This window comes from Uloborus diversus, chromosome 4 (assembly GCF_026930045.1).
Source record: "Uloborus diversus isolate 005 chromosome 4, Udiv.v.3.1, whole genome shotgun sequence".
Taxonomy (NCBI): domain Eukaryota; kingdom Metazoa; phylum Arthropoda; class Arachnida; order Araneae; family Uloboridae; genus Uloborus; species Uloborus diversus.
This window is the reverse complement of record NC_072734.1, coordinates 106,613,507-106,625,848: the sequence shown is the minus strand read 5'-3', so window position 1 is coordinate 106,625,848 and position 12,342 is coordinate 106,613,507.

Below are 12,342 nucleotides of genomic sequence, written 5' to 3'. Positions count from 1 at the left end.
ATTGCGTTTTTGAAGACATCATAAAACAACTGGGGAGAACTCATGTCTCTCATCTTTTCCTTCAAGAACACAAAGATAACAAATAATTGTGTTTTCGAAAATATACTCGTAAATTAAAAACAAATTCCGGAACGGGACCCCCAAACTTCCCGTTTACTTGTTAATTTCCAAATAGTCTAAAAATGCGTTCTGAACAAAAATTTTCGGGAGAAAGCCTGCAAACACTCTTTCCTTTGCGCGAATATTAAACAAAACTCAATCAACAAACAAATCCAAAACTATCTTCAAATTTTATTTACAAATGCAATTTTAGTATTTCATTATGTTCGGTACGTAAACTGGTAAAAAGAGATGCCCTTTTGTTGCTGCAACCTTTCTTTTATAAGGAAAAAAAAAAACAATTGAGGACTTGAATAACAACTAAAAAAACTTCACGAGTTTTCAAACGAATCAAAAGTTAAAGGGTTTAATTTAGATAATAGATCCAGAATATTAGTAGAAACTCTTTTTTCAGTTTTTTTATTCTTGTGTGTGTGATACTCGAAACACTTATAACTTTCATTCAAACTCTTTGAACGAAGCACATTACACATTATTCGGGGGAAAAAAAACATGCTACAAATTTTTAACTTTTTAAAAAAATTTATTTTCATTAGTCCCCCCTCCCCCCTTAATGAATTAAGCAAACGCCCCTCTCAACAGGATCGTCTGGATCCGCCACTGATCGCTCCTCTAAAATGATCGTCTATATACTTTCCGCGATCCCCCCCCCCCCCCCATTGGCATGCGCCTTGAGAAAAAATGGGGTATGCGCCTTTTTGAGGACCCAGTCCGACCCTGTAGTGAACGGAAAGTCGGAAAGTGAACTCCAATGACAAACCATTGCTCTGCTCTCCGCGCACATTAGCCTCAGTGGAGCCTGGAGGATGCTAGAAAGGGCCCTAGTGCTAATAAGTCAACAGAAGTCAGACGGGGATCTAAATTTCTTCCCCTTTCTTTCTTATCTCGTTTCTCAGCGCTTCCAGGTTTCTGTTTCGAGTTTTGCAGTGTTTGTTTCTCCGATTCAATTTATAGCGACCCCGATGTTACCCAAACAAAATGAGACACCAGACCTCTTTGGCGGTTTTTTGCAGCTGGCAACAACACCCTGGCCAAAGGATGCACAAAAATTTAGAAGACCACTTAGCTGGTCAAAGGTTAAGTTTGGGGTAGAAAGGGAAAGGACGTGTCATGTGTTTGACATTATTCAACACGTGGCTTCCAAGTGCCTTACCGAAGCGCAATTTCTCAAATGTGTTTGCGGCATTTCAAATTTGACCAAAAAAGCGTTACGTTATAGAAAACAAAGAGGAGGAGTCTAAAAATTAACGTGCAATATCAAAAGCAAATCGTAAGCCGGCATAACGATGGATACTGTGATGTCACTTCCAATAGACCAACGAAAAAAGAAGCGCAAGATGACCAGAAAAAAAAAAAAAACACAAATAAAAGGAGCTTCCCTATTGGGAAACGTTCCGACAAAAATAAAGATAATTTCATGTGGTCTTTTGGTCTCCTTGAGAGTAGGTGACCTAAAGAACCAGGGGCGGACTGGCCATGTGGGAGGTGTGGAAAATTCCACATGGGCCGCACCTAACTTGGGCCGTTTTCTTTTTTTCAACGTGTACGTATTGTTTTCCTTAATTTTACTTCGAAATATATATATATATATATATATATATATATATATATATATATATATATATATATATATATATATATATATATATATATATATATATATATATATTAGCTGGGCCGGCCGTTCTAAGACCCTGGGCCGTTCTCGTGTTTCTAGAGTCAGTCATTACTGTAATTGGGGGAAGAGAATGTTGATAGATGGTTTTCCTCGTCCAGTGGTCACTCTTTTCTTGCCGAACTATTGCCGTATCTTGTTACAAAGGGAGGAAACAATGACTTTGTGGGGTGCAGGGGTGGACTGGCTATGTAGGCATTAGGGCAAATGCCAGATGGGCCGGTTCCCCCGAAAAGAAATCAGAGCAGCAGGAGCGAAATTTTCGGACTACGGCCCCAAAGGGATACCGATAGCTCAGGGGAAGGTTTTAAAGTATTGTGGTGTACCAAAAAACTTTTCATGGGGGTCGGGGTCAGTGCTGACGAGAGGCCATTTTAGCCTAGTCGGAAACAGGGCCGACGAGAGCCAAGGCGGGCTCCTTGACAGTCTGGTCACCGGGCCCACTCTCACAGAAAACTTATCAAACTTATGCTACTCCAATTCCGATCCAGGCCCGTTCAATTGCCGGGTGCCTAGTTTACAACTGCCTGGTAGGCTGGCTAACATGGCCTCTTGTTGGTCCAAGCAGTATACATTTTACGAATTCCGCATCAACTCTCGGCGGCCGTGGCCCCCTTATAAAACATCTTCATAATAAAATATGCGTGTGTCTGTGTTTGTATAACGTATAATAGTTTTGTGATTTTTTTAATGAGTGTTTTGACCCCCTCTCATTCTTTTTGCTGCACTGCGAATAAAGGTTGTGTATGGGGGGGAGGGGGGTGTATGTCATTTCCTCTGGGGCCTTTTTCAGGTAATTTTATTATTAAAGGCTATTTTTAATTTTACTTTCTTTGTCATAAATCCGGCGTTTTACTTCCAGTTTTTAATTGTTGTTAAGAACAATGAAAAATATTTATCATACTTCTGCTTTTTGATCTTTGCCAAAAAATAATGAATGAATGAAATATTAATAAATTTGTCAAATTAATATCAAAGCTGAACTTAAGAAACAATATATTTGTGGGTGTTTTTAAAAGCGCTTTTTTTCACTACTTGTTCAAAATGCTTTTAAATTCGAGCATACAAATCAACAATATTGAAAATATAGATGAATAGTAAATATTAGCTATTCTTACTTTATGAGCAATTCATTTATATTCAAACGGAAGTCAATACCGTTTTTTTTTTTTTTTTTTTTTTTTTCAAAGAATGATAGGTAACTATTAAATAGGTTTTTAATTTCAAAAAGGCACACCTCAAATAAATTTCAAAACGTAAAAATAAAATAAATATTTTTTTTTTCTTTTTTCTTTCGCACTAAAAAGTATGAAACAAAATAAGTGTGATTTCTTGATTAAAACACTAAAAAATTACAGGTGATCATAATAGTTTTTGTTTAAAGAAATCCTGAAGCGGTCAATGAAATTCAACTTGAAAATTTAAGAGAAAAAGAAATAGGCAGTACGCAGATTTTTATGAATAACTTTTATATAATACCGCCTCTATTTCTTCTTCTCTGAATTTTTAATTTAAATTTTATTGGATGCCTTATAGAATAACCCTAAACTAAAGATAGTAAGATAAACTGCAGATTTTCAGTGTTGCAATTAAGAAACCATATACTTATTTTATTTTATACCTTTTAGTACGAATCAAGCTTTTAGATATAGTCTTTGCAATTGAAAACGTTTTTTACATTTTATCACAGGTCTTAAACTTGAACATTTTTTCGGTATTTTTGATGCATATTTATAATTAAATGCAAATATAACCTGGGAAAAAGTGCTGCTTTTCTTTCAATTATTCATTTTTTAAAGTTTAACAACGAGTTTGGATATCAAGCAGATTATTGCATGTTTTCTAGTTGCATACAAAAGTAAAATAATGCAAAAAAGAATGTTATTTAACCAGAGGCGTCTGATGAGAGGGCAGAGGAGGTCGCTGTGACTGCCCAAAAAAATTGTTCAGCAAATTTTGTCTGAAAATTTCCGAAATTTCGAGATATAATTGCAGCTTGTAGTCCCGAAACGTGTTTTTTTCCCCTGCAAATACTGTTGTATGCTGAATACAAAAACCTTTTTTCTCATTATTATAAAAAGCAGGAATTAATATGTATAGAACTAAAAGCTTATAAGTGAGGTCTATCCATTTAAGCTTCTAATTAAAATTTTAAATTAATTTTATATTCGAGCCGATACAACATAATTCTCATACAGATAAACAGAAATTATTGATAGACATTTTTACTATTTAAATACACCATTTGCTTCATTATTCAAATTTGAGAGTGTTGTAGCGTAAATTTAAAAAACAAGTTTAATTTTCTGTTTGTTATTTCCATTGAAAAATTAAAATATTTATTTTAGAAAAATACGTGATGTAAAAATTCGAATTGAAAGGGTTAGAGTTGTTGAATCTTAATGTTTTATGTTGAAATTATCATTTTTGAGACCGAAAACAAAAATGATTAGACTTTTAAACAAAATTATTAGATCTCGTGACTTTCTGACCTTAGTCTAAAACTACACCACATAGAGTCTAGAATCCTTGAAAATAACTAGATAAGTCTTTGAAACTCCTAAGCAAAGTGTGCTGCATTTTATTTCTCATCAAGTGTTTGAATTATGAACAGTAAAAATGGGTAATATGTAACCCTCTCGTTCCCCATTTTTGAAATCTGTACAGTACACCATTTCTTTTAAAGCATTTTTCACTATTGATCGGTTTGTATTTAATTCATTGTTGTATTTGTTGGTGTATTTGAGGGGTGACCAAACACTTATTGTACCGTAACCCGTTGGAGCAAGTAACAGTGCGTTATCTTTTCTCCTTCCTCACTCTTTCTGACTGTCGACTGCTGTTACTGATTTGTCGAACAAAAAGCAAGTTTTATTATCTTAATTAGTGAAATAAACTTAAAAAAAAGTTTTGCTCTGCTCTTTTTGTCCTGCTATTTTTTCGTTCCAATTACCCCTTATAAGGCTTCAAAATGCAAAATTTTACACCTTTTTTCGAAATTTAATCCGGGGTAGAAACCCCCGGACCCCCTAAAATTGGGATATTCCATACCCAGGGGCAACACACATTAAAAACGAACAAAAAAGTAAAGCATGACTTTAAACAAACTAATATGGTCTTTTTTACCAGCCAGAGAAAAGTTGTCCATACTACAAGACGGGGGGGGGGGGGGTAAAAAGACATTTTGTCTTCGAAAAAACTTGTTATTTTCTTTTTAACCCCACTAGAAACTTTTTGGGTTCGGAAAAATACCACCAAAAATTTTTTTTTGGGGGGGGGGGGGGAGGCCGGCAAAAAGTATTTTTCCACATAAAATTTTTTGGGCCAGTCCGCCCCTGTGAAGAACGCTCCTATTTTGGTAAAAATATTTTTTTTACATATTCGATTACGGCTATGGAGAGATGGCTTGAAACGGTAAAATGTAGCAAACCTTCTACATCAAATGAACCTGAGCAATTTTTAACTACTGAATCATCATCAACATCCACGGAACCGTCTTCAAAAAGTCAAAAGACCGTGATAGGTAAGTACCATTCTGTTTAGTGTAATACATGCAGGGGCTCCCCGATTTTATACTATTCAGATGGGTTTACTTCTCGATTTTCCGAATGAAATTCCTAATTACCCACATCACTACATCTAATGAGGATATCTTTTTGATGCATCATTTCACAAAAAACTACTCGAAATTTGAAGACTCGTCAGACAAAATTTTCTGGGAAAGGAAAGTTTATGAAAGTTCAGTGACCTCTTATCGAGTAGCCCCTGAATGCCTGCTAATCAGGTATGCTTTACAGTCAATATTTTGACATTATGAGTCCTATCAGAGCTATTGCGTTCAACTTTCTCTTCTTTTTTTTTGAAATGTTTCATCTTTTATAAATTTTAATGGAATAAATAATACTCCTTTTAGTAATTAAAGCTTAACAGAAAATTATCCATTAATAATCCTGCTTTATTGAACAAATTTTATTGAGCAACCATTTTAAAACTTATTGTCACGTGTCAGAAAAAAACAGTTAATTTCTCTATCTCTTTCCCATTGTCCGCTGATCAGAATTCAATTATACACCAAATGCTGTTTGTTCTCATTGTAGGCCAGTACTTTTCAATCTGTGGGGTGTGCCTCTCAAGGCAGGCCTGTCACTTAAAGAGGATCAGGAGGGGCCGTTTCCCTGCTGACTTTGAGAAATAAGAAATTAATGTATTTACATGGGCATGGTTTTTGCTGTTTTTTGGTTTCATATGCATTGAGTGTATGGAGGATTCAACAAAAAAGCAAAATTTTGGTGCATTTGTTACAAAAACCTGAAGCATTAATTTTCCAAAGTCAGGGACGGGAGAAATAGACCCCACTGACCCCCATAAATGATGTGCTTGAAACAAAAATTAATGTTAAATGCTAAAAATACATAACATAATACAAACCCTTTAGTTTGCGTATTTCGTTATTTATTTAGTTTAATATAAATTTTATGTTCCATATTTAACAACAACTTTATTTTAATTCTGCATTTTCAGTTCTTTTTCCTTTTTTTTTTTTCTTTTTGAGCAATCACGATTGCTTATTGTTCTCACTTGACTGTTTTGATGTGCTATCATTTTATTTTCCCGCCAGCACCCTCTGCAGCATCACTTGTCGACCGGTTCCTCACGATGCTGCTCCTATAGCGAAAACTGTCTCCAGGTTGCGTCAATATCCTACACTTACACGCATACATACACGCACGTACACACACAAACACACACATACGCCAACACACACAAACACACACATACGCCTACACACACAAACATACAGACACATACACATACACACACACCTGCTCACAACTACCCACACACACACTCAAACACATACATACACACACACGCGTACATACAGACACCTACACATACATACAGACACCTACATATACACACACAACTACCCACACACTCATGCCTGCACACACAACTACCCACACACTCATGCCTGCACACAGACACAAACACATATGCCTACACACACATACACATTCCCTACCGCACACAAACACTCATACACACAACTACCCACGCACTCATCCTTGCACACAGACACAAAAACACATGCCTACACACACACACATACCCCTACACACAAACACACATACCCCCCCCCACACACACATAAACACACATGCCTACATACACACACACACTCGTGATGGCGAAAAACATAATTTGAATTCTAGAGGTCAAAATTCAAATTTTTTTCTATTTTTTTTCAAATTCAAACGTCTGCTCCTATTTATGCGAGAATTCATGTCAGCTGCTGATTATTTTTAACTAAAACTAATTTAATATTTGCTTTGCTTTTCGTATCATAGTTTATGACAACAGGAGCTGAAAGTGTTAGTATTTTGAAATGATAAATGAATGCTCTCGAAGGAATGTTTTCGTTTTTGACAAAACAAATCTTCAACAAAAATGGTTTTATTGCACAAAAATATGAGTTTTATTAAAATTATTATTATTATTGTTTTTTTTTCCTATCGCACTCTTTATCATTTTATTCTGTCACACTTAAAAATTTTATTACTGTGTTGTTGAAAGGTGTTTCTTTGGATTTTATTTTCATATTTTTGTAATTAATATCTTTGTTTCCACCAGTTTTTTTTTTTTTTTTTTCATACTGATGATTTTCTGCTTATTTCGTTTTGTTTTTGCAACTCTGTCTTTCATTAAATTCTTTTAATACTTCAAAAGTACTGTTGGTTTATTTTTGAGACAGTTTTAAATCAATAATACTGTTAGTTTATTTTACATTAAAAATAAAATTTACGCTGAATTTGTTTCCTCTTGACGTGAGTGTAGTCCTATCTCTTCCTATTTTTTCCTACTTTTTAAAGTGATTTTTTTCCTACTTTTCCTACGTTTTCAATTTTTGATTCCTTATTTCCTACTTTTCCCCCCCAAAAAACCACTTCGGGGTCTGAATGTATGTTTATATATATATATATATATATATATATATATATATATATATATATAGAGAGAGAGAGAGAGAGAGAGAGAGAGATATGCGCGTTGTGAAGAACTAAGGAATATTTTTTAATGAAATGTTTACTAAACATGTATAATGTTTTGTTTTTCCAAATAACCCACAATTTATGTGTAATTTCGTATCTGAAAAATAACGTAGGAGATAAAAAAGATGAAATTTTGACTATTTTTTGACGCTTTAATTTAAATTTCTATATGAAATAGAAATTACAGTTAAACGTAAAGAAATTATTGTTCAATTTCACTGACAGTTTGGATTATCTGGAGATCCGAAATATTCTGTTTTGACTAATATTGTTTCTGTAATCATGGGCGCAAGGTAACTTACCAAATTTCTATCAACAATTTATGCTTTCATTTATTGCTCACTCAAATAAATGCTTACCAATATTTGGAGTTTTAAAAAATACATGCAGTAAAAAAAAAGTTTTTTTTTCTAGAAAAAAAATAAGTAGTAACTCAAATGTATTCTTTCAGACATGTCGAATTCGACTGTTTTTTCCCCATTTCCGCAAGGTTAACGGTCGTATTTCACCTTCAATCCCGACTCAATAATGTTAGGAAGGCGGCTTGTTTTCTCTGCATTATCACTGTATTAGCAGCAAAACTACTTTTACAGAATTCCTTTGCTTTCACCGGGAATCAACATGCAAGGGATTTCGCGAGGGTGCGATATTAGGCGCAAAGCCTTAGTTCTTCTAGAGTTAAAGATGGATTAATCTAGAATTCTCCTAGCCCGAAATACAGCAGTGTAGTCTGAAATTCTTTCTAAGTTTTGATTTCAAGAGCGAAGTACGAGAGTTTTCTGGCACATCAGATGAGATAGAGAAACAATTAGCTAACGTTTGACTGCGGCACGCGTCCAGGATGGGGTGGGGAAAGGGGATATTTTACCAAGGGTGACTACGAAGGGGGGGGGGGGTTCTATGGCGCAGGTTGCGCTAGGTTTTTTTGTGGGGGGATTTGAGAGGATTTTTCATCTCAATGGGGGGTGGGGGGGAATGCCATCGCCCTTGAGAGTTACCCCTGATTTTATTGTGTTATTGTTTAGTACTGCACGCACCTGTGTGTAGATGACTCAGTCTCTTCATTATTGTTATTTTAAGGGTTGTGGTAAATAGTGTTTTTATAATTAATGGGGTTTTTTTTTTTTTTAATTGTTCAAGCTCTAACTGTGATCACAATTTTTGTGACAGCTTGTCCAAGGAATCGATCTTAGTACAAAGATAGACCCGTAGATAGGAAAGCTTCGGGAGATGGCCAATACCCGACTAACTAAAAGTGAGGCGCAGGGCCCACAATAATTTGAAGACCCCTGAAGGTTCTATAGCGGAATGCAGTGGTTGATTTGCAGGTTTTGGACACGTGGGAATGTATTTTGGGGGCTCCTTTGGCTATCACAGTACTATGTTACATCATTTATCATATGTAGTTATGAATCTTCTTCGGGGTCTCTCTTAATTATGACACGTCAAATTGATTAAAATTCTAGTTTAAGCGAGTTATTTTTTTCCAATTGACAAGTCAATATTTTTAACTATTATATTTTAAAAATGCGTGTATTTTTCGTATAATTGTAATATTATGCATAATTATTTGAGTAATTTGGGTCCCCTTAGGAAGAGGAGGCCCCAGGCCCAAGCCTAGCCGGCCTGTGCGGTAATCAGGCCCTGGGGATGGGATGGTCACCCCTGGTTTGTTGATTATGATCCTATGATTTACCATTTCTATAAGCTCAAGTTTCGTTTAATCGTGCTATTTAGAAAGATGCACATCACTCTCCTTCCTTTTTGCAACATCTTGGTTGCTATTTCGTTAACTACTAATGAAGAAATGGCAATTACAGTGTATCCGCGTTCTCTCGGCTCGCCACCACCACCAGTAGCAGAGGGATTTTGAAGCGTATCGATCTTTCGCGCTCTTCTGAATGTGGAGCAATCTGTTTCCCGCCGGCTTTTCCCTCGACCAATCGATCGTTGGGAAAGAGAAGAGAGGGTTCCGCGTGCTGGGTTATGAGTTGTCAGAGAAATTGGTTCGAATCTTTCAGATTTAGCGGGAATCCGAATGGAATGCGATTTCGAAAAATAAGCTGCGTCTGAACTTCTTTCGAGCAGGGTCTGATTACCGCATAGGCCGACTAGGTCTAGGCCTGGGGCCCATCTTTCTAAGAAGCCCCAAATTTCTTAAAGAATTAGGCATAGTATTGCAACTATGAAACACATGTATTTTTAAGATACATGTATTTTTAAAATAATAAAAAAATATGATTTATTAATTGGAAAAAAAAACTTCCTTAAAGGAAAATTTTTAATCAATCTGCCAGTAACGAATTTACTTTGTCACACTTATGAGGGGTCCCAAAGGGGATTCATAAATGCACATAATAAATGATTTATACCTTTTTTTCTGTGATTAGACAAAGAGGCCCCCAAAAGTGCATTCCGACGTGACCTAAACCTAAACCTGTAAATAAATGAACCACTGCATAGTCTTCAGAGGGCCTCCAAATTGATGTGGGCCTAGGTCCTCACTTTTAGTTACTCGGGCCCTGCTTTCGAGAGCTTTTTTTTTTTTTTTAACACGCTTTTATTAGCTTCAACTGTATGCATATATGTATCTTGTAACGGATTCTTGCAACTCAAATTTCGCCCACTTCCTGTGATCGGATTCTTTTGAAGTTTGGCATGTGACCTCAGATCGAATGACACATGACAAAGCAATATTCTACAGTCAAATTAGTTAATTAACTATTAATTATTAGTTTATTCGTATTTTAATCAATGTTGTGTCATAAATCCAGTTATGTGAAGAAGAAAAATTTCAAAAATATACATTGAAAAATGCTCACAAAAATTATTGAAAAATATCTATAAAAACATTGGATTTTTCTGCATCAGACAAAATTTGTTTCTTTTGAGCTCCAAACTTTACTTGAAATTCGAGAAAATTCGTCTTTTTAAAAAAATACTGTAATTATCGGAGCTTACAGTTTTTTTTTTTCCAGGATGAAAAAAGGGTTGGGGGGGGGGGGGGGTGATTTTCAAAAAATGCTTATTTTGTCACTCTCTCTCTCTCTTTGAATTTATTCCACATTATCAGGGACAGAATGAAGATTTAACTATAAGTCTCATATTTAGTTTAAATAGATGTTGAAAAACTTCAATCAGGGCTTAATTTCTAATGAAAGAAGAGTGGACGCTCAGTAGTCTGCAGTACTCATTTTAATGCAGTGGTTTCCAATCTGTGGGGCGCCTCGAACTCCTGTGTGTGGGTCACAGGAGATCACTGCGACCTCCCAAAAAGTTCCGTATTTGGCACATTTTGTCTGAGGATTCGGCAAATTGAAAAATGCTAGTCCAGAATTTTTTTTTCCCCCACGTCTATAATATATTTTTTCCTTAGATGCAGGCCTGCATGATTGTATTTTATCATTCGGTAAAATTTGAAGTTTTTCATTCGGTAAATTAGGAATTCTTTTCCTCTCAAAAATTCAAGTTCAGGGCGCACCTCTCTAGGGAGCCAAACAATTATTGTAAGGTGGACACGCAGCTGTTACCGAAATATTGAACGAAAAAAAAATCGGTGTTGGAAAAATAGAATCAGCAAAACGTTATTCGCAACTCCAATAAACTATAGGGTGCGCTGCAGTCAGTCTAATGGCGAATGCAAAAGGTAAAACAAACAAATGCGGTAACTTATAATTTGTTTTGACGCTCAGTGAATGACAATAATATTTCATCGTGTTTGTCGGAAGCTTTCTTTACTATTCTTCTGAAATTACACTATACCACAAACTGTCTGAAGCCTGTAATTTACCCCCCCCCCCCAAAAAAAAAAAACACGTGGAATGGAATGTTTATCCTTTTTCTGTAGTATTGTTAATCACCGCAAGGTAGCGTATTCGAGCTCTGGAGTTGCAAATCGCTATAACATTTTTGGGTTTGAGCGCCTAACACGGAAAATACCGATATAATTTCAATGACATTACGATTGGAGAAAATTTGCCTTCAAAAGCACGTCTATCATCGCATTAATATTATGTTAATACTCATAAATTGCAATATAATACTGACTAAGTATGTTTTGGTGCCTGAAAATTATATTAAAAATGATATTGTTTTTCTAACCCATTAAATAGTAAAACCAAGATAGCATTTTTGAAATCAGATTACTACGAAAATTGGAGGGAGGCAATATAATTTTTGCATTAAAAGAGAGGGGGGTGTAGGTATGAAAAGTTTGGAGACTTCTGTTTTGATGCGTAAATACCCTGAATTCCGCCGATAATAAGAAAATTTACTTAAATTTGAAAAGGAGTGCGGGATCTGATATGAACATACATTTCCCATAATATCAGCTAATTTTTCTCTCAATCGCTTTAGTTTGCAAATTATTTCTAATTCTGTCATCACCACTTACTTTCGAAAAGAATATAAAAAAAAAGGCAGAAAAATTCTTATTTGAAATTTATTTCTGAAAACAGAATGTGTCTATTAAAAAGACGTAGCCTAAAAACGAAA